This window comes from Onychomys torridus, chromosome 8, assembly GCF_903995425.1.
Source record: "Onychomys torridus chromosome 8, mOncTor1.1, whole genome shotgun sequence".
Lineage (NCBI taxonomy): Eukaryota > Metazoa > Chordata > Mammalia > Rodentia > Cricetidae > Onychomys > Onychomys torridus.
Window position 1 is genome coordinate 6,949,468 of NC_050450.1, and position 24,197 is coordinate 6,973,664.

At 44.9% G+C, this 24,197-nt stretch overlaps 1 protein-coding gene across 4 annotated transcripts in view; it reads right to left on the minus strand.

Moving 5' to 3' along the window:
• Mrtfb (myocardin related transcription factor B) overlaps nt 1-22,822 on the minus strand; it is a 170,651-nt gene extending 147,829 nt beyond the window's left edge. For all 4 annotated transcript variants that reach the window (XM_036195193.1, XM_036195190.1, XM_036195192.1 and 1 more), the window contains exons 1-2: nt 22,762-22,822; nt 15,909-15,969 (exon numbers count right to left, since the gene is read on the minus strand). The gene's annotated coding sequence lies outside the window, so the exon portion shown is untranslated. The remainder of the gene's footprint in view (nt 1-15,908; nt 15,970-22,761) is intronic.
• Nucleotides 22,823-24,197: the final 1,375 nt, after the last annotated feature.

Genomic DNA, 24,197 nt, shown 5'->3' on the forward strand with positions numbered 1-24,197 from the left:
GAGGTCTATACAGACAGACAGGAAGTGATAGAGCTGGGCAGAAAGAGGAAGATGGCATGGCACAGAAAAGTATATAGGTATGAGTATACAGGACGTAACTCTCTCTTGGGCTGAGGATTTCCTAACAGTAAGTTGTGTCTGTGGCTTGTTTTACTCCTCTGATTGCTCAACTTTCACCCAATATCAGGCTCTGGGGTTTTGTTTTGTTTTGTTTTTTATTAATAAGTCTGTTTAGCAATTGTGTTACAGAACACCTCTCAGTCATTCTTCCACTGTCTACGTGACATGGCACAGTGGTTTCAAGTGTGCTTCAGGGCCAGCTGCCAGGATTTGGAACCAAACCCCTGCTATTAGGATCTTGTACATGCACAGCTTTGGGTCTTGCCTCTTGCATCATCAGGGGGCACTGGCGACTATGTGGTCACACAATCTGTGCCTTTAAAAGCCGGATGTGGACCCCCACCCTTTCTGCTCCCTGCACTCTGCTCTGCTCCGCTCCCACCATCTCTCCCTCACCCCAGGCCTGGCGCCCCTCTCTCTCCTCCCCCTTTCCCTTCTAATAAAGCTCTAACAACTAACTAACACTGGGTTCTGTTGTAACCGTGACCTTTCCACACAGTAACCAGCATGGCCACCAGCGCCATTTAACTATCATTTGGTTCCGTGACTTGGATAGGAAATTCTGAGCACCCAGTGTCCGAGGCTGAACATTGTGGGAAACCTGTACCACCAAGGTACCCATACCGCATCAGGACTGTGCTCAAGACCGCTGCCGCATCTCCCTCACCACACATACAATTCGTGAGTCCCCTGCCATTTCCCACGGCTGCAGCCTGAGTTCTATTACTCTCGCTGGACCCCCCCCCCCCACAGGGAGGGGTTTCAGACTGTGCTGGCACCAACTCATTCTCTCTATTGACAAGGTCAATGCTGTCGGACCCCCAGTGGGTCCACATGCTGTGAACACTTCCAGCCCTTACTCCTCTCTTGATGAAGGTAGAGGAGTATGCTTGATGAAGGTATGCTGATTCATAGATCCATCTCCTACCTCAGGGATGCATGAGATTGGAGTGTGATCCCAGTTTGTTATTTTAATTTTTTATTTTTTCTCACTTGGCTGCAGCCATGGGACATAGCGGCAGATACCAGTAAATTTGGCCGCATAACGACTTCATGGGAATTATCTAACTTCTGCCAGCGAATGGGCAAAGGGAAGGAGTTGCGTCATCCCCAAGCTTTCTACTGAAGCTCTGAACCCTTCTCCTGCTCCATCTCTGATTCTTTCCCTGCACGTGCAGCCACTTCCGTCTGTCTGACTTCCTTTCCGCTCTCCGGCACTGGGCGGGCTTTTAACTCACCTTAACTCCTCCCACTTGTTCTCAAGCTGCCCTGAGAGGCACAGATGGGTGGGTCTGAAAGAGGGCTAGGATACATGCAAGTAAGTTTACAATCAAAACCCAAATGGGGATCACAGTAATAAGGATGGCTCTTTAGCCAGAGATCAGTTTACACCCTGCCTCCTGGCAGGTCTTCCTAAAGCTGTCCTCAAGCCAGTAAACATCAAGGGGAAAAAAATTCAAGACATGGAGTAAAATCCGTTTCTTGTCTTCTAGACCTCCCCAACATAGGACTAAAACGTAAGCATCTGGAGAGCAAGGCTCCTGACCCCACAGGCAGAAGTTTCAGCTGTGGCATTTAAGGTATACCAGGGGAGAAATGAAAAAACCCAAGAACAGAACTGCCAAGTACTGGCACACGCTAGCTCCTGAAAGCCGTTGGGTCCCTGTTTTAAATGGGGGGCAGGGGAAGGGAAGGCCACGCAGGCTAGTGCCTGCCCTGCCAGGCCAGGCCATCAACAGCCTTGTTCAAAGGGCCACCTAGAAAGACAACCGGTCAGCTGACTGCACCCAGGCACCAAGATGGCATGGGAACATCAAGCTAAGACCTCCAGCAAACCCAGGCTTGGCTACAGGCTTGCAGGGAACCCAGAATGCATCATGGAAGCAATCCGTTTTTTTCCTTCTGGACACCACAGCCACTAAGCCGGTCCTGGGAGTTTTGGAGTCTCACCTCTCCTCCTTTCCCTATTGTCGGGGTAGGGAGGACAGCCTTACCCCTCCCCCAGATTTAATTACACTTTCAGGGTTACTTAATGGGAAAAGATTTTCCAGCTAAGGTAGGAGCTTTCATTTCATTGCTCCCTCCATGTGCCTCACTCCAGACCTGTCAGCAGTGCTGATCTCTGCTTTGCCCCTAATTCCAAAGAAATAAGTTCTCATGCACACAAGCTTTTCTCTTCCTGGTTCCCTCTTCTAATTAACTGCTCAGCTAATGGTTACAGGACCACCACAGAACTGGAGTCTAGGGATCATCAAGTAAGAAACTGTACCAGTTAAAAGATATTTATACCCCCAGACCCAAAAGTGTCTGGGCTCTACAAAAACAGACTTTAATATAACCATCTATATCTGTTAAATGCTCTCAACAATTGATCACCTGTGTCTCCTGGATGCTAAACTAGTAAAGGAAACAGATGTCTCTGATAAAGCCTAAAAACATGTTCCAATCTCTCTGTCTTTCTCATTAACACTAACCAATATAAGCAGAGTACTAAATACTACAAATGGTCACTAATTTTCTCATGACTGCTTCTTAACGTGTTCAAAATTTTTCCCAAGCTCCAGAAACCAGCTTAAATCCATCTGAACATGAAAATCCTACTTCGGGCTTTCTCTGTCTCACCAGCATCCTGTCAGACACAAAAGCAGCCAGAGTGCCCCAAGAGGGATGGATGGCTCCAGGGCAGCAGGACAGCCCACCATCCCAGGATGGCTGTCTACCTCAGAAGATCCCCTTCCCTACCCCTCTAAGAGCCAACCGATGCCCACCAAGTCAGTTGGAAGGATGCCCACCAAGTCAGTTGGAAGCAGTTTTTCCGGGAGAAATGACACCCCTATTCCTATTCACTCGCTTTTTTTTATAATAAGCAAAAAGTGTGGAATGTTAGGATCCTGTACATGTACAGCTTGGGGTCTTGCATCTTGAAACATCAGGGGGCACTGGTGACTACATGGTCATGCAATCTTGCAAAGCTGTACATGGACCCCCACCCTATCTCTCTGCTCCCTGCTCTCTGCTCTACTCCTGCCATCTCTCACTCCCCCCAGACCCGGCGCCCTCCCCCTTTCCCTTCTAATAAAGCTCTAAAAACTACCACTGGGTTCTAACATGACTGTGACCTCTCCACGTGGTAACCAGCACCTCCACCAGCGCTGTTTATCTATCACCTGCTTTACCTGCTACAGGCTGAGCTTTCCATGGGTAATACACCCAGAAAAGGAGTTAGCAGGCCACAAAAATCCCCACCCTCTTAGGACTTCTGCTACCTTTGATATAAGACAAAAACTAAAATCCAGACCTCACTAGACAGAAACAAGAATGACCTCAACAGCCCCTTTGTCCATGAGGAAATTGGACAGTATGAACACACCTGTCATGGATGCTTGAGAAAACGTGTGTTTATAAATTGTGTGTGTTTTCTAAGGCCTTAAGGTAGCTTATAATTTGTGCCTGATACATATTAAATAAATGAATAGAATTATAATACAAAAATTAAAAAATAAAATAAATAAATAAATAAATAAATAAAGTGTGTGTGTACCCTCCTTCCTTGCCTCTCAACTCCCTCTTATGGGTGTTGTAGCCTGTTAGGGTTTCTATTGCTGCGATGTATGAAACACCATGACTAAAGTAACTTGAGGAGGAAAGTGTTGATTTGGCTCACACTTCCACACTGCTGTTCATTATCAAAGGAAGTCGGGGCAAGAACTCACGTAGGACAGGAACCTGGAGCCAGGCCATGGAGGAGTGCTGCTTACTGGCTTGCTCCTCATGGCTTTGTCAATCTGCTTTCTTACAGAACCTAGCACTACCAGCCCAGGGATGGTGTCACCATCCACAATGGGTTGGACCCTCCCTCTTCAATCATTAATTAAGAAAATGCCTTACAGCTGGATCTTAATGAGGCATTTTTCTTAACTGAGGTTCCCTCCTTTCAGATAACTTTAGTTTGTGTGTCAAGTTGACCTAAGATTAGCCAGCACACAGCCTGTCTTGGCTTCTCCCTTTTGTATTTTTGGAGCATGATCTTCTGTAAATACAGGCAATGAAGTCCTGACCTCCCTTCCTCTACCTACCAAGTGTGGCCACTCAGCTCAACTTCTATGTGCACTTAGGCAGAGTGCACTCAATGATTTCTCCCTCAAGTCTTTCTGACTCATCTCCACAGGGACACATCATTTGGATCTGCCACCCTCCCATTATTTATGCTCTGTCCAAAAGCAAAACAAAAAACAAAACAAAAACCAGGGCTGGCAAAATGGCATAAGACTGTGGTTGGTTTTGATGTCAACGTGCCACAATTAGAAGCACCTGTGTAGGAGCCTCCCCTGAAGAAGTGCCCTAATTATCTTAGTTGGTATGGGAGACCCACCCCAACTGTGGCTGGCACGTTCCCGTGACAACCAAGGTAAAAAGGTTATGGCAGAGGGGAAATCTCATGTGGCCTGCTCCAGCCACCCAAGTGAGTTGTTACTCCTGCTGTTGCTGCTGCTGCTTCCTTCAAAGTCTGGAGTTCCCAGACTTCCATCATGGGCTGAGGATGAAGGGCAATCAGCAATCTTCCAGCCTTGGGGGCCAGACAGAGGACCCAGCCCTATGACCTGACCAGCTAGCCAGTGAGAGACTACACTACTGTGGTATGACTCCAGCTGCTGAAGTGCCCCGCCTAAAGGACCAAGAAATTACCAGGTTCTCAGTTTCTCAGCTGTGAGACAACAGAAGCTGACTTAATAAATTATTTTATATTTAATAAATATAATAATAACATAATTACTCATCCCACTGCTTCCCTCTGGAGAACCCTGACTAACACACATGACCTGAGTTGAATCCCCAGAACTCATGTAAAGGTGAAAGGGGAGAACTGACTCCACAAAGTAGTTCTCCAACCTCTACACATCCACCATGGCACATGAATGCATGCACATGTATACATACATACACACACAATACTGCTCTTGATATCACCTACATAATAATATACAAGTAAAATAAAGCAAATTCAAAACTTAATGAATGTCAAGAGTATGTGAAAAGTGATCCTACTGTAAACAGTGCATCCAACAGAGGAACAGCCCTGACAAGCTCTTTTCAGCAAAGCCTGTGCTTAGCATGTCTTGATAACAGCTGTTTACTCATCACAACACTGGGGCTGAGGATTCTGTTTAAATGGCACCACTTTTGAAAAGTTAATTGGTAAAGATCAAAACTAACTACTTCCTAAGGAATAACATCACTTTGGAAAACAGAATAAACTGTAGTGTAGCAGGTACACTTTAGTTACTTTTTGCAGGAGCTGGTAAGGGTATCTCCTCAAATCAACAATCTTCCACTATTGTTTGATAACTGATTTAAAGTGTGATATTCTATGTAAAGGTCTAAGACCCTGGCACAGGAACTTCCTACATGATTACTTAACCTATGTAGCAAACTCCACACCTTTATTTATTTATGCTTTTAAAAAAATTAAAAATTTTTGCCTGTTATGTGTAGTGCATGCATGGATGCATGTTTATATGTGTATGTATGCATTCAAGTGTATCAGATGTGCACATGTGTGTAGGCCCAATTAACAACCTGTGCTCAATCACTCTCTATTTTATTTAAGACAATTTATTCTCTCAGCTGAAACCTAGAGCTCCCTGATCAGCCCGTCTCACTTGCCAGTGTGCCCGTCTCTGCCTCCAGAGTGCTCAGATTACAAGAGGCCACCAAGTCTGTCCAGCTTTCGTGGTTTCTGGGGATCCACACTTATGTGTTTTAAACAGTGGGCATCTCCAGCTCACAGTCTAACTCTGTAGCTCTGCTGGCCTGGAACTCATTTAGTAACCTAGGCTAGCCTAGAACTCACAGTAACCCTACCTCTGAGTGCTAGAATTAGAGGTGTGAGTCCTGAGTCACCACACCTGGCCTGGGTTATTCTAGGATGGACTGTTTTCTCAAAGCCTTTGAGTAGCTTTGTGAAAATGCAGACTATGCAAGGCAGATGCAGACAGAACAAGCATTTGTCTACAGTTCAAAAAAAAAAAGATCAGTTATTCTTAAATAATTATAGCAACATATCTTACAGTAATTTAAAAGGCTGTGACTTGACCTTTTGCAGAGAAATGTCTATTAAATTACAATGTGATAAGAACCTGCATATACAGCCAAATTTAATCAACGCTCTTAAAAACAAAACAAAACACCTATCCCTGGGAGGCCAGCTCTTTTCTGAAGAGAAATGGAGGTGGAGTTGATCTACGGGTTGAGGTGTATTGAAAATAAAAAATAAATTTAAAGAAATAGTGAAGATTCAATTGAACAAACAAAAAAAAAAACTAAAAATAGCTCACATCTCTACTGTATAGCAGAAAGAAAAGAGTCTAGGCAATAGGCAACAACACTGAAAATACAATCTGCCTTCTTTATCAGTTCTGGGTTCAACCAAATGCACACAGGAGGTATCTTTAAAACACTGCTTTTACCCTGCACATGTCCTCCTTTCCCTAATTGTCCAGTACAACATTTACTATACTGGACACAATAGGTAAGCTAGATATGATTAAAGTAGACAGAAGGAACTGGAGAGATAGGTCAGCACTTAAAAGTGTACGTGCTGCTTTTGCAGAGGACCTAAGTTCAGTTCCCAGAACACATACTGGGCAGCTTACAATTACCAGCAACTGCAGCTCCTGGGGAGTACCTAGGCCTCCACAGGCATGCACTCTCATGCATATATCCTGCCACACACATAATTAAAAATAGATCTTTAAAGTAGACAGAAGAATGTGTATAGGTTATATGTAAACATTACATCACTTTATATAAGGGTGTCTTAGGGTTTTTATTGCTAAGAAGAGAAACAATGATTGTGGGAATCCAGCTCCCACCTTTCCAAGGGTTCCTGAGGGGAGGAAAGAGGAATGAGGATATGATAGAAAGATAGAAAAGAGATGATAAGAAAAACACAGGATAGCTTCAGGAGGGCCCTGGGTCAATACTCAGTCACTTCAAGGTTTATTCCAAAGGGCCTTTTATCCACTACCCAGGGGAAAGGCAAAAGATCTCCCCCTTGCAAGATCAAAGCACAATGTACAGCCAAATGTAGACCCTTCAAAACACCTGATAAATATTCCCATGGCCAAATCATCCCATTATACAGCCCTGCTGGGTAAAGCAAGCTCAGATTCTCTGACCTTGAGTAATTTGGGCCCCCACACATGACCACGGCAACTCTTAAAGGAAAACATTTAATTGAGACTGGCTTTTTTTTTTTTACATTCTCCAATTTATTGTGTTTTTAATTTTTTTAATTAATTAATTAATTTTTCGATTATCAGCTTGATACAGTATAAATTCTTACCTTAATAGTGAAATGTTTCATTGAGGGTTGTTCAGTAACTGAGTAAAACCAAAACTTATTATAAGCCACAGTCATCCTAGGGTCTCTCATGCTATATATATAGCCTCCATGGTTCTGTGGGTTGCAGTCTGATTGTTCTTTACTTTATATCTAGTATCCACTTATGAGTGAGTACATACCATGTTTGTCCTTCTGGGTTTGGGTTATTTCACTCAGGATGATTTTTTTCTAGTTCCATCCATTTGCCTGCACATTTCATGCTGTCATTGTTTTTCTCTGCTGAGTAATACTCCATTGTGTATATTACCACATTTTCTTAATCCATTCTTCAGTTGACGGGCATCTAGGTTGTTTCCAGGTACTGGCTATTACAAATATGAACATAGCTGAGCATGTATCTTTGTGGTATGATTGAGCATTGCTTGGGTATATGCTCAAGAGTGGTATGGCTGGGTCTTGAGGTAGTTCGATTCCCAATTTTCTGAGAAACCACCATACTGATTTCCACAGTGGTTGTACAAGTGTGCATTCCAACCAACAGTGGAGTAGTATTCCCTTTGCTCTGCATCCTCTCCAACATTGACTGTCATTAGTGTTTTTGATCATAGCCATTCTGACAGGTGTAAGGTGGTATCTCAGAGTTGTTTTGATTTGCATTTCTCTGATGATTAAGGATGTTGAGCATTTCTTTAAATGTCTTTCAGCCATTTGTGATTCTTTCTTTTGTGAATTCTCTGTTTAGGTCTTTAGCCCATTTTTTAATTGGATTGTTCAGTATTTTGATGTCTAGTTTCTTGAGTTCTTTATATACTGTGGAGATCAGTCCTCTGTCAGATGTGGGGTTGGTGAAGATCTTTTCCCATTCTGTAGGCTATCTCTTTGTCTTATTGACCAGGTCTTTTGCCCTGCAAAAGCTTCTCAGTTTCAAGAGGTCCCATTTATTAATTATTGTGCTCAATGTTTGTGCTGTTGGTGTTATATTTAGGAAGTGATCTCCAGTGCCAGTGTGTTCAAGAATACTTCCTACTTTCTCTTCTATTAAGTTTAGTGTAACTGGATTTATGTTGAGGTCAGAATGGATAGGAAAACAGGATCCATCTTTCTACTGCATACAAGAAACACACCTTAACTTCAAAGACAGATACTACCTCAGAGTAAAGAGCTGGGAAAAGGCTTTCCAATCAAATGAACCTAAGAAACAAGCTGGTGTAGCTATCTTAATATCTAATAAAATAGACTTCAAACTAAAATCAATCGAACGAGATTAGGATGGACATTACATATTTATCAAAGGGAAAATCCACCAAGACGAAGTCTCGATTCTAAACATTTATGCCCCAAATACAAAGGCACCTACAGTTATAAAAAGAAACATTACTAAAGCTTAAATCGCACATCAAACCCCACACATTACTAGTGAAAGATTTTCAACACACCACTCTCACCAAAAGATAGATCTACCAGACTGAAACTTAGCAAAGAAATAAAGGGCCTAACTGATGTTATGACTCAAATGGACTTAATAGATATCTACAAAACATTCCATCCCAACACAAAAGAATATACCTTCTTCTCAGCACCGCATGGAACCTTCTCAAAAATCAACCATATGCTTGGTCACAAAGCAAATTTCAACAGAGACTGGGTTACAGTTCATAGGTTCAGTCCTTTGTCATCATGGCGGGAAGCATGGAGGCATGCAGCACACATAGTGTTGGAGAAGGAGCTGAGAGTTCCTTTTGGAGACTTCAAAACCTGCCCTCACAATGACACACTTCCTTCAGCAAGGATACAACTACTCCAACAGGGCCACACTTCCCAATAGTGTTACTCCTCATGGACCAAGCATTCAAACACATCAGTCTAGAGGGCCGTACCTATTTAAACCACCACAAAGGGCCTTGCACATCCTTGGATTCTGTTACCCACAGAACGTTTGGAAACAACAGTCATAGATGCTGATGGCTGAACATGCAGATACCAATAATAACATGCCATTGGTAGGGTGGTGAGTCAAGAGTGTTTAGCCTAAAAAGCAACACAATTATATTTTTTCCATAAAAACACTTTGCCCACTGGGTGGTGGTGGCACATGCCATTAATCTCAGCACTTGGGAGGCAGAGGCAAACTGTGAGTTTGAGGCCAGCCTGGTCTACAGAAAGAGTTCCAGGACAGCTAGGGCCACACAGGGAAACCCTGTCTGGAAAAACTAAAACAACAACACAAAACAAAAAAAAACCTGCCTTGCCCAAGTAAGAACATAATATTGCTAATATATATAAACAGAAGTATGCTTTTCTAAAACTTAAATAATAAAAATTGCAGAACACCCAAGCTACCAATAGTTTGGTTTTCCTGGATATGGAGAGAAGATGGAGTCAGAAGCACAGTCACATCAAAATTAAGGGTTTAAAAAAAAAAAACAAAAAAAAAAAAACTGTATTTGTGGACTAGTGTCTGGTGGTTATTAAGAGATAGAAGTAAGGAGTCTGATTTCAAGGTGCCAAGATCTGAAACCTGCAATTCATTTTACTTTTACATAAAAGATGAAACTAAGCTAATATCTGCTTCTGGAATACAGAAATCCTCAAGTCTGTCTTGCTATGAACAGAACTCTTATTCTGAAGGTGAACTTCCAGTCTCTCACTCCCAGTAACACTTGTGTTACTAAGCTCTTGCTTCATAGCTCCATAGCTGATTAGAGCACATGTTCTGAGTACAATCTATATCACTCCAAGTGTTTCATAAACATCTTGCATTTACCAGAGAGATCTGAAGTCAGACAGGGCTCTACCCTCTGGCTCAATTATTCTTAAGTCTCTCTGTCTTTATCATCTTTATTCCCTAAGTCTAATTTTAGAAAAAAAAAAACGTTTTTTAATTTATTGACAGGATTGTCAACAGGTAATTAAACAGCATTAACTGTCAAGTGGAACAAGAAAGAATGAAAAACAGAAAGGAAGAAATAGGCACAATAATATTACTTGAACATGGAAATCACAGACTACAGAGTATCTGAACTAGAAATGTCCCTTAGTCAATAAGATCCAAAGCTTTTCAACTACCTGGCCTGATGTAGTAACTCCCCATCCAAACACCTGCTTCAAACACCAGTTATGAGACATGATACAGGCTCTAGAGACACTAGCTTTCAGCAGTCAAAGAAGCCAAATTAATCCGATACTTACAACGTTATCCCCAGCAGTGTTATACCAGACTACTAGTCTAAAACTGTTTAGCTGACTTCCTATTTTGCTCTGCCCAACCTGAACCTCCTTACTCTTGGACAGAATGGTTACCAAAGACACAAACTTGTGAGGTGCCCCTGACCTCTCCCTTCATTTCAGATCCTGGGCCAGCTCACATTCCCAGAATGATGCGCACAGGTGAACTTTCTGCTGAGAACTCAGTGATGACAGCAGAGGGCTCCAGCAGAGATGGCACAAAACACAAGGTTGGAGTGTTACTGTGACTCCTGGAAGGACGGCTGGGAGGAGAGGCTCCTTCCCTCTCCCTCTGCCCAGGGACCAGGCCCACAATGCTAATTTGCAGGGTGCCTGCAGTCCTGCTGGTTTCTGCAGCACTGTTACTTGTTTGTGAGCCCTTCTCCAAGGATCTTCCAAAGAATTCTCTAACTTGCAACAGTATGTGTGAGCTTCCAGTTAACACACAGCCAGGCATCCTGACTAACTCCTCCCGTGCTTTCTGCCTCTGTCTTTCCACTGCACCCCCAGCACCTAGGTCGGATCCTCACCAGCTCTCAGGTACAGCAGCACAAAGCCCAATTGTTATCCTCACACCTGGGCCCTAGCATACAGGAACTACAATAACTGTGTCATCCTTTGTGCTCGGCAGATACCTCAATGCCCCTACCTACTGCTAAGGACACAATGTGAACTCCAGAACAGGACACATGCAACTCCCACAAGCAACATTCTTCCCCAGCCAACCAAAGTGGCACTCTACAGAGAGTGCTGTGCCCTGAGCACCTTTGGAGCAGGGGCCTGAGCTCAGACCACCACCTCACATGCTGAACCCATTACTAGGAGGATGCTTTCATTCCTACAAGCATGAGGAAACTGAAGCCAAGTGGCTTGCTTTGGGCTTATTCCTGGGCATCAAAGCATCGCATCTAAATCTACACTTTACTATGACTACACTGAAAAGCTATTTTAGTATACCATTTTCCTTCACTATTTACTTCACTAAACCTATTACCTTATTCTGCTAAATGGACACAGCAGCAAACCTCTCTCTGAATTCACGTCTCTTGCCCACATGTCAGTGCAGTGGATGGTGGTTAACGCAGAAACTTACAACTGGTCAAAGAGTAGAGTGTTAGTGGGGTGCCCATGCACATGGCTTAAACATGCCATGGATGCCAGGTCCACTGTGCGCAGCACACCCAGTAGAGTGTTAGTGGGGTGCCCATGCACATGGCTTAAACATGCCATGGATGCCAGGTCCACTGTGCGCAGCACACCCAGTAGAGTGTTAGTGGGGTGCCCATGCACATGGCTTAAACATGCCATGGATGCCAGGTCCACTGTGCGCAGCACACCCAGCAGCAAGGACCAGAAGAAACACTCACTAGAGATAATGGCAAGTTCTTGTCCCCACCTAGCTTTGGAGTCTAAACCTATTCTGTGCACCCCCCTCCCCACCACCCTAACACACAAATTAAAAGCCACTACCAAAACAAAACAAAACAAAGCAAAAAAGGAAGTTCACAAAAGCACTATTTATAAAAGCCAAGAAGTGGAAAGCACCCAAATGTCTATCAATTGATAAATAAAATAATGTATATGCACACAACTGAATACACTGAAGTAAAAATGAGACTCTGATATCTGCTACAATGTAAATGAACCTCAATAACATGCTGTGCTGGATAGTTTTATGTCAACTTCACAGAAGCCAGAGTCATCTGAAAAGAAGGAACTTCAATTGAGAAAATGCCCCACTAGACTGACCTATGGGAAAGCCTACTGTGTATTTTCTTGATTAATGATTGATGGAGAAGGGCTCAGCTCACTGTGAGCACGGTCACCTATTGGGCTGGTGGTCCTGGGCTTTATAAAAAAGCAAGCTGTGTAAGCCACGAAGAGCAAGCCAATAAGCAACACCTCTTTCCATCAGCTCCAGGTTCCTGTCCTGAGTATCTGCCTTGACTTTCCTTAGTCAAGGTATGTGACCCAAGAGTTTCAAATTGAAATAAACCCTTTCCTTGCCTAGTTGTTTACGGGTGCGGTATTTGATCACAGTAACTGAACCCCTAACTAAAAGAGCCACATACTGAATGACTACACTTCCATGACATATCCAGAATAGCTAAATCTGTGACGACAACGATTAGTGCCACCAGGAATGGGATGATGAGTGGAAAGTGACTAGAGGGCTGGCATCTCTGCATGGAGTGCTCACAGCATGCTGGCACAGAGGCATAGCATAGTGCCCCTGCTCAGGGGCCTGCTTGAATCTGCCTGCCAACAGGATAATCTGTTTTAAGAACACACAGTCTGTTCAAATGAAGAAAGGATTGATTTTCTACCAATAAATCCCTATTGTAACCAACCACAAAACAAAATCCAAGGTAAATAGAGCCAAGAACAAAAGAACATACAACGCCATCAGCCAGCAGGTATAGGATGGAACCAACTTAAGAATGCATAAGGAAAAGGGTTCTCCGACACACAGCTCAATCCCGCTGCTCACAGCAACAAGTCCAAGCCCTCTGCCACATGAGGAGAAAATCTGCCAGCCTCTTGAGTGGCACAGAATGAGGGAAATAAGCATTCTCTCCTCTGACTACATCAACATCCTGCAGAAGGCCTGTTTGTACTTGGCTGTCAGGAGCCTTTCACCTCAGAGTGTTGTTAAATTAAACAAGACTATGATGTATTGAACATAGCCAGACACCCTGGCCAGCCAAGAGACTTTGTCAGGCAATGGTTAAAGATGCAGGAAATCAAGAGAAAACAGCACTGGGAGGGCGACACAGCTTGATTGTCACTGTTCAAAACTGCAGTCTACCACACCATTCCTAACATAATACCACATCCTCTGTGGACATGCACAGACACACAGACAGATGGATCTGGGACCAAAGAAAGGATCTGAGCCATGCATTTTAAAACCTACAAGGACATATTCCACAATCTTACTGTACCCTTCTATCAGATACTCAATGAACAAAATGAGGTCAGGAAAACAGGGCACAGTACTCAAGAATGCATCTCAAGGAAACTTCTTCCTGCTCACAGCTCCATGTGACACCCCAGACAGGGCTTATCCGCAGTCCCACTCACTGAACCAGCCCCGCTTCTTCCAGAATCCAGATTCATGGAACAACCGCCAAAAGACCCCTCGAAGACTTTATACTAAGTAATCTCCCTCCTCCATCCAGCCCCCGCCATAGAACTGAAGACAAGAAGCCATCAATAAAGTCTCTCATCAAATGTATTAAATCAGGGTGTGACACAAAGCCTTCATTCACCTAGCAGGCATTTAAAAGCACTGAACCAAGACACTTGAAGTGCACATTGTGCAGAACAGTAATTGGTAACCTTTCCATAAGACTGATGCAATCTGATTATAATTCCCAAGTGTCAGCAGTCAGTTCTGAAGGTAAAAGAAAGAGGAAGTGGGATGGCTTCAAGCACGCAGGGAGAGGTGTGGGAGGGACCTTTCCCCTGACAGCAATTCTCATTTGACTGAAGGCTGCTAGAACAAGCTCAGACAGAAAAATTCTGTCACATTAGAACTGAATGAAACGCAGTCAAGATGAAATTTACTGGGTTTAACACACACACTTAACTTTCACCTTCCCCTCTCTGAAGACACAGGAGGAAGAAGAGCTTGTGTGGAGTTGTGTCTAAAGGGGAAAGGCCTGTTTGCACTGGAAACCCACGTTAGATGTCAAATTAGCTCCAAGCTCCACAGCCTCCTTCTGCCTAGCTCCAGATAGATTTCCATCACACCACACACAAGGCACAGCTTCCAGAACTGACAAGGAAGCAAATTTTTCAGGGAGTATGGGACACAGAGCTGAGGGAGGTGGAGCTTAGCAAATAGCTTGTGGCTATTGCTTTCCTAGCCCCCTACCACATCCAAAGTTCAACCTTCAGCCTAAAAGTACAAGGAGAGAATAAATCAGACTGATTCTGGGAACCTCCTGTTCCTACTACACAGCTCAGTTTGACTCTTTCCTACAAGTTCAGTCTTACTGATGGGGACTGTAAGCTGCAAATATGTGTTGCTCTGATTGGTTGATAAATAAAGCCGATTGGCCTATGACAAGGCAGCTTGGAGGCAGGTGGGAAATTCAAAGAGACAGGAAGATGGCAGGGAGAGACGCCAGCGAGCCACCCAAGGAGCAACATGTAATGGGATGCAGGTAAAGCCACAGAACATGTGGATTAATAGTTATAGGCTAATTTAAGATATAAGAGCTAGCTAGCAAAAGGCTTGAGCCATGGCCATGCAGTTATAATTAATATAAGCCTCTGTGTGTTTACTTGGGGGACAAGAGTGGGAGAGATTTGTCCTGATCACCAGTAGGTCGGGACACAGGAAATCTTACCTCCCTCACTGCAAGACAGCTTCATCTAGAAAGTTGACAGTTACACACCCTGAATGTTCAGACTCAACCTCCCCCTCTGCCCAGTGACCACTGAGTCTGCCAGTTTAAACTCGAAACTGCCTACAATGGGAGGAAGCTGCTAGAGACATCGAATTTGAACCAGTCACCGTGTGAGAAAGCCTTGAGATCAGCTTACAGTGCATTTCACCAATGCAACTGAGTTTGAATTAAGATTTCCATTCACTACTCACTTCCCACAAGTAACTTAGAACTGGGGTTTCAAGGCATTCTCACCAGTAAAACGAAAGGGCTGTATAAACAACTATACTACCACAGAAAAGGGATTCCAGAACCAAGAACCGCAGAATCTTAAGAAAACATAGGGGATTATACTATTATTCCCAGTAAGACACCAGAGGGAGTGTCAGAGGAGGCACAGGAGAGTCTCCTTCATTCAGGACCTACTACCGCCTATCAAGTCCACCTCAGTTTACCTGTGCACTATTTACTATGAAGAGTTGTTAGGGTTGACAAGATGGCTCGTGGGAAGAATCAACTCCCCAAAGTTGTCCTCTGACCTCTACACATGCCATGCACTCTACCTCTGCACACGCACTCATGTGTGTGTGTGTGTGTGTGTGTGTGTGTGTATACACACGCGCTCACACGCGCACTCACACGCACGTCTTTCTCTCCCTGAGATGGCACAAATTTAAAATGTAGCCTCTGCACACTTCACCACCCCTAGATTCCATAACCTCAAACACTCATAAGACAACCACCATTACATTAGAGAAAAGGTAGTTATGAAGAATTTATGTCTTGAAAGGAAATTGTTTTAAAATCATAAAAAGACTTACCTCAATAAAAATATTTATTTTCCTGTCTTACATTATCTTCCTTAGCACCTTTATTATGAACCTGAAAAAAGAAGTAGAAATTATTTTTCTTAACCACCTACCACATGTCAGCAGGTGATTACAGACAAGCCAGAGGTCACCAAAAAGGGGACCCTGACTGTGAAGGGAAAACATCTAAACCCTTCAGGGACCCACAGATAACAGGAAGTCTGCTTCTGGCTAAGAGCTGGGCATGGTGTTCAGACCACTTGCACCAACCAGGGTATCCTCAGTCAGCCATCACACCACTGGGCCCATTTTCTGTGTGTCTACCAACAGCATCCAACTATAGACATGAGGGTCACATTGGATGACCCAGCCAGAGACTCCTTGGTGGATCTTGAACATACATGTTGAACAAACATTCATGCTTTTGTTATGATAGCTTGTAAAGAGAAATCAGCCTCTCATTACATCTCTCTAATGTCTGTGATGGTTCCTATGACTGTCCCTAAGGGGCTAAGAGTATAACAGGTGGGATGAGGTACCTGACTTGCAAGGCAAAAAGGAAGACCAGAGTTGGTTCTTCTTCATTTGTCTAACACTGGTTTGCCTCTACCAGGTATTTGCTTGGGTTCTAGGTGTTCTTCATAGGAGGAACATGGTCTCTCTTCAGTTTCCAACCTACTGAGGTACAAATCACCAGCCAAACAAGCTGTTAGATATGATGTTTTTACTGAATGCCACACTCTCCTGGCAGCATGAAGCAACAGGACATTCTGGATGGTATTCTAGAACCCCAAGGCCTTTGGGAAATGCCTACCAGCATCATGGCAGGGTGTTTGCAAGGGAGAATTAAGCAGTGAGAGGCCAGAAAGCAAGAAGGAAGCCCTGAATGCCAGACCAAGCCCCATTCTCTATTTTCAAATTGATTAGTGATTGTACTAGGGCAGGCCTGTAATCCCAGATGGTAGAGAAGCTGAGGCAGGATTACAAGCACAATGCTTGACTGAATTACACAGTGAATTCAAGACCAACTTGAGAAATTCAGTGAGACTCTACTCCAAATTTTAACAATAAAAGGAGGAAGAAGCTGGAACTGTTAGCTCAGTGGTAGAGTGCTTCCCTAGCAAAAAGACCCTGGGCTACATCACCACTGCAGCTAAGTAACTGGGAAACAGAGACAACGGCGATGACCCTGCCTAGACTCAGATCTGAATTCTAACTTGAACTCTAACATTCCTGTGGCTTTTCTCTTTTAAGAATGTTATTGAGGCCAGGCGGTGGTGGCGCAGGCCAGTAATTCCAGCACTCGGGAGGCAGAGGCAGGCGGATTTCTGTGAGTTTGAGGCCAACCTGGTCTACAAAGTGAGTTCCAGGACAGCCTCCAAATCTACAGAGAAACCCTGTCTCAAAAAACCAAAAAAAAAAAAAAAAAAAAGAAAGAATGTCATTGAGAGTAGGAAACAGAGTGAGAGAAGGCAGAGGCTGTGCATACTTAGACTTAAGTTTGCCCCTTCCTCGTTTTACAGACGAGGCAATCCAGGCTTGGAAAAAGCTAAACAGACTTTTGAGTTATTTCTTTAATGCAATTTTGCTTCTTTTATGTTCCCCTAGAAAAGTAGGACACAAAGTGCAAAGATGTGCCTAACACATACACACAGCAGCCAGTACTAAGTTCCCAGCAGGCTCTGGGGCAAAGGCACCAGAGTACAGTGGACACTTGCAGAGATACAACTGAGTCTGTGGCCCCCAGAACATCAGACTAAATCTTGGACCAAAGACTGAAGTGTAGAAGTAAACCCACAGACTTAACAGAAACAGAAATGAGGACACCTCTCAGTACATCCAAATTCAGGCTCCATGGAAGACTGGCAGAAACCATGCAAACCTTAAAGAAAACATGTGGAGCTGGAGCACTGGCTGCTCTTCCAGAAGATCTGGCTTCAATTCCCAGCACCTACATGGTGGCTCATAATTATCTATCACTCCAGTCCCAGGGGACACATTATCTCCCAGCCTCCATAGACACTGCATGACATTGAGAGCAGATACACATTCAGGTAAAACACCTATAGACATAAATATTGTTTTTTAAGAAAATCTTTTTTTTTCTTTAATGGGGCTGGAAAGTCAAGGTAGAAGGTGAAGACTGGTATCCAAGGTTGTCCTCTGACCTCTACGTGCACAGTCCCAAAAAAAGAGTGGCATGGCACACACTGATTCAGGCTGTGTATGTGTCTTAGGGTTGTTATTGCTGTTATCAAACACCATAACAAAAGCAAGCTGGGGAGGAGAGGGTTTACTGGACTTATACTGCCACATCACTGTTCATCACTGAAGGAAGTCAGGACAGGAACTAAAACAGGACAGGAACATGGAGGCAGGAGCTGATGTGGAGGCCATAGAGAGGTGCTGCTTACTGGCTTGCTCCCCATGGCTTGTTTAGCCTGCTTTCTTATAGAACTCAGGACCACCAGTCCAGGGGTGGCCCCATCTACAATAGGGCCTTCTCAAATCAATCCCTAATCAAGATAATGCCCTGTAGGCTTGCCTGTAACCAGATCTTGTGAAGGCATTTTCTGAGAACCTCAAATGAGATGACTTTAGCTTATGTCAAGTTGATATAAAACTATCCAGCATAGCATGTAGTCCACAGATTATTTCACAGCCTGTGGAGTATGTTTACATTACATGTAAACACGATCTCAAAGTAAGGCACAAGCAAACCTGGATTTCATCATCCACACAGGAGTCTTGAAATCAACCCTCCATAAACCTGAGGACAGTCACACCTGTGTAAGTTCAAAATGGTGCAATTTATGAAGAAAGTATTTATGAAAATTAAAACACACAGCCCACTAACCCAGTAACCCCACTTCTGGGAGGGCATTACCATGGCAAGGAAGGTCTATAACACTGAAGACAAAATGAATGTCTCCAAGTGGAGCTGGCTAAGCAGACCCAGGACAGAACAGATGCCTAGAGCTATTTAAAGATGTTTTCTGGGGCTGATGACACCAGTGGCTCTGAGGACCCAGGTTTGATTCCCAGCAACCACATGTATACCACACAGTGTATACCCACATGTCTTTGTGCATGTGTGTGTAAATGCATGTGAAGGCCTGAGGTAGATAGATGTCAGGGATCATCCTTGGTTGCTCTTTCACCTTATTTATAGAAGCAGGTTCTCTCAATCAAACCCAGAGCTCACTGACATAGGTATACCATCTCTGCATACCTATGTATGACAGGTGGGCTGCCAGCATTTCCCACCCAGCATTTCCCTGGGCCTCCTCCAGCACTCAGGCTTTTGCTGTAAGCACTTTAACTATGGATTCATCGCCATGGCCCTTCATCTGGTACTCCTCACAGGCTTAGCTCAGCACTGGTCTGCTTGACAACCAAGCCTTAGGGTCTTCTGATGAGCTGCTAGTGGGGGACCACTAGACCTGAGAAGGGGCGTTGTGCAGTTGGGTTTCCTGTGAGCCGCCCTCAGTGTCCAATGGCTAAGACACCAGAGGACAGCTCTCCACATACATTGCATGCTTCCTACAGTCAGTGTTTTCAAACACGTTTCTTCCTAAGCAGTAGCAATTGTGAATCACTGAAATTAATCTAAGAATGACCCATCCGAGAGAAAGTTATCAGAGGAACAACAAGCTTTACAGAATGAAAGAGCAAATAAAACAGCAGACCAAAATAACTCACATTAACCTCATGCTTGCAGAGGCCACCACCCCATGAGGCTTTCTTCTAAACACCTTTTTAAAAAGTGTTTCTGAGAGTGACAGTGCTTTTCAAATCTTCAGAGTTAAGATGAAGGATCCAGAAGGTGAGTCGCTTCGTTCTGCGAGTCATCCCTTGGATCCAGTTTTTGTTGTCAGAAATCAACTGATGCATGAACATGTTTGTACAGTCCCTATTTCTCTGAGATGGCTTCATCATCAAGACATGCTCTTAATTCATAATTCATACTTAATTCATTTAATAACAGGTATGCTGTGCTGGCCAGTCTTATGTCAACTTGACACAAAAGTAGTATGAGTAGAGGGAACCTCAATGAGTCTGGCTTGTGGGCAAGCCTGTGCTGCATTTGCTTAACTGATGACAGCGGTGGGAGACCCAGCCCACTGCACACAGTGCCACCACCCCTGGGCAGGTGGTCCTGAGTGTTATAAGAAAACAGGCTGAGCAAGCCAGTAAGCAGTGTTCCTCCATGGCCTCTGCATCAGCTCTTCTTCCAGATTCCTGCCCAGCATCTGCATTGGCTTTCTTCAGCAATGGACTGTGATGCGGAAGTGTCAGCCAAATAAACGCTCTCCTTCCCAAGTTGCTTTTGGTCATGTGTTTACCACAGCAATGGAAATCCTAACTAAAACAGGAGTGCTTTTTAAAGTAGTGATTAATAAAAACAAAACTACCAAAAGTATTGGCCCTTTTTTTTTTTTATTCCTGGAAGTGGATAGTACATGCTTGGAGCAATAAAAATTAATTACTTTCGATTTAGATGACTTTTCAACTCACAAGAATTCACTGTATCTATGATGAGACAACTTTAAATGGATCCTATTCTCACAAGTCTTTAGATATTGATTTCCAAGTCTTTAGTTAGATATTGATTTTCAGCGCCTTTCTAAAGTAACAAGCAACCAGAATAAATAGTCTATGGCAAGAAGCAACTCATACCTAAAAAAAAATAAATTTCTTTTTCAAACGTAAGCAAGCTGAAAAAACTTGCTACACCATAGCTACAAAATGGACTGAGCTCAACTTTCAGCAAGAACTTTCCAGTGAAGACAGTTTTTTTGTGTGAGCCATCCCCAGAACTACTTACATGGGTAATTTCAGTTTTCACTTTTGAGCACATCTCTATTTTCCAAATTGAATTTAAAAAAATCAAAATAGAAAGGCCACTTAAGTAGGACTGTACTGACTGGTACTCAATGCCATTCAGTTATCACCATCCATGAGGCTGCTGAAGCTTCCAACTCCATTCTCACCTCAAGCTGCTAGGCAGTTCAAGTGTGACCACCATTCCCAACAAGGACTTCCTCCATAGAGAAACAGCTGAGATGAACAGATACTAACATGCCTCCTGAGACTTGAAGATAACCAATCAAACATCATTAACCAACCAACCAGTCTTTTTTATGTATCAGACACATCAGAGAGAATTTTGTTTTTAATTCCCAATGAAAAGTGTGTATTAAATTCTGTTAAAATTAGCTAGATAGTGGAACATGTGCTTTATATAGTAGTTCTCAAGAGGGCAGAACTGTCCCCAAGGCAAATTGTTAATTACTGAAGACACTCCTAGATGGAAGCAGAAAGCACATGGATTTGGAAGCCAGGATCTAGACCCATACAACATATGGGTGGTAGAGGTGATAATCCAGGCTACCCTTACCCATGAGCTCACTATAGATTGTCATTACTTTAGGATTCAATACTAAACCATTTGGCAAGATACTCTGGGAAACACCCACCATCCTGCCCCAATTATGGAGGACAAAATGGTGGGAGAATAGGGGAACTGTGTGAACTTCCACACAACACATTTCACCTGCACCCCAGTACAAACGGAGCCGCTACAGCCAAACCCAACAATTCCAATGTTCTATTTCCTTATTATCAATGATAAACACTAGGGATTTGTGTGATTCCTTAAATGGCAATAACTGAGTTTGTGATGCAAAGGGAGGGTTACAATGTAGCATGGAGTACTACATTCCTGGAGGGCTGTATTGAGTGTTGACTGTGACAGGTTGTGATTTATTTTGTTTGCTGTCATTCAGGCTACACTGTTTTTTCATTAGCATCAATTATCCAAAGTAAGATGGTTTTCTCAAGTCCCAATCTTTGTTCCTGACTTTGAGACAAATACATGTGCACATACATACATACGTATATCTGTCTCCAAACATACTCATTGGCTGCAGGGTCATTGCGTCCTAGCAGGGCGTCTGGGCTATAAAACGCCACAGCACCTCTTTCCTTTATTTCTTCCTTACACCTAAAGGGGAGCACTCCGCGGACCCTGGGTCATGTTTACAAAGGTATATTATTTACGAACTTCATGTCAGGGTGGCAAGGTGGGCTTTATCAACGTTTGCCTCAGAAGGAAGAGGCCTTGATCATCAGCATCACAATCACTCATCCGCGAAGAGTGCTATCTCTGGCTTCGGACAAGAATCAAACTTTTCAAAGTTTGCTTTGCCTGAGGCCAGCCTTGAGCTCTCGGCCTGGCCTGGAACGCCCAGAGCATCCCTCGTCATTGTGGGCACCAGCTCTCACACAGGGTCAAAGGACAGTTCTGAACACTCGGGCTAGGGAACCTCCTGGGAGGGGACAAACTTTCTCCCTGGAAACGTGGGACGCTGCGTGCAATTTCGGGAGGGCTTCCAGACACACCCTCTGCACCCCTCGGGGTCGCGGGAGAGGCGCGCAGGGCTGGAGAGGAGGATGGAAGGTGAGTCCGGGGCGTGGGCCGTCCGCATCCCACCCCGTCCCCGCAGTGCGGCTTCGGCCAGGGCGCTGCGGCTCTCTGCAGTGCCAGCGTGGGAGCGCGCAAGGAGAGCGCCGGTACCAACCAAGCCGAGGCTGCTAGGGGAGATCGGGTGGCGGCGGTGCGCGGGGACCCCGGAGAGGGACGCTTGGCTCCGGAGGGGGGGGGGGGGGGCGAGACCGCCCCGCCGCGCCCCGCCCCGCGCCAGTCCCGGGACAGCACGCACCGGGCGGCGCCGCAGCAGCCTCGAGGGGCCAGAGAGGACACGGGCCTGCCACCCGCCCCTGTCCCCGAGCCCGGCCTCGCCCTCCGTAGCTCGCCCCTTCCTCAGCCCCATCGGCCGCCTCCTGCCCGACCGCCGCTCACCTCCCGGGCCACCACCTCCGCCGCCGCTGCTGCCGCCGCCGCTGCCGCAGCTACCGCCAGATCTCGCGAGACTTCGCTCCGCCCCGCGCTCACCCCCCTCCCACCCGAACGAGGAGGGCACGGACCTCGGTTTGGAAGCTCCAGGAAGCGCCGTGTGGATCCCGGGGGGCTTCACAACCTGCTTCTCTTCTCCCACCCGGCATCCACCCGCGCCCTGACCCGGAAGGGCTAAAGCCCAGGTGCGAGGGCTACCAAGGCGCTCTCACCTGGCTGGCCCGGGGCGCATGCGCAGGCCCGGCTGAGGCGCCAAGAGCTCCGAGGGTTCCAGCCTAAGCTCTGGCTGCGCCCAAAGTCAGATGGTCAGCTAGTTAGCGCCTGCTACCCCAGCACGCTCACAGCTCACTGTGTCTCAGTGAGTGCATTCTTACGGGCCCATTCCAGAGCGGGGGCAGCTAGGACGAGCCGATCTGGTTGTGAAGTCAGGGATTCTCTGATGCCTGACCGGCACCCTAGAGCCCACTTCTCTTGAACACAGCTTCACTCCCTACCCCTCCAGAGTTCTCCAGAGTAAGGGCAGGTGCTCTGCCTTTGTGCAGCTAGATGTCAAATGCCTCTCACTTTCTGCACCAACTTCCTAGAGTCCTAAAAGCAAGATATGCTTTCCTTAGAGTATAGTGGGGGAAAGTCGGATAGAATGGATCATGGACATAGAACCAGAGCATAAAGGGCGTTAGGGCAGCAGTACCACAAGGGTCACATATCAGATATCCTGCATATCAGATGTTGACATTATGTTTCATAACAGTAGCAAAATTGTAGCTAAGAAATAGCAAAGAAGTAATTTTGTGGTTGAGGGTCACCACAACATGAGGAACTGTATTAAAGGGTGACAACATTAGGAAGGTTGACAACCACTGCATTAGGGAGAACCATGTGACATCTTTCCAGGAGAAGAGAGGCTGGTGTATTGAGGTGCTTCAAAGTGGGTACCCATAATATCCCAAGCTTATAATGAAGAAAATAGCCAATATGTTCATAGTAAGGCAGTATTTGGATCTGCATTGAGTCCAGGGCCTGCACTGCCTTGTGGGAAGGTCTTTGTCTTAGTTAAGGTTTCTATTGCTGTGAAGAGACAGCATGACCATGGCAGCTCTTATAAAGGAAAACGTTTCATTGGAGCTGGCTTACAATTCAGAGGTTTAGTCCATTATTGCCATGGTGGGAAGCACGGTAGTACGAATGTAGACACGGTGCTGGAGAGAGGCTGAGAGTTCCACATCCAGATTGGCAGACAGCAGGAAGGAAAAGTGAGCCACTAAGCCTGGCTTGCGCTTCTGAAACCTCAAAGCTCACCCCTCAGTGACACACTTCCTCCAACAAGGCCACACCTCTTGATAGTGCCACTCTCTGAGCCTATGGGGGTCATTTTATTCAAA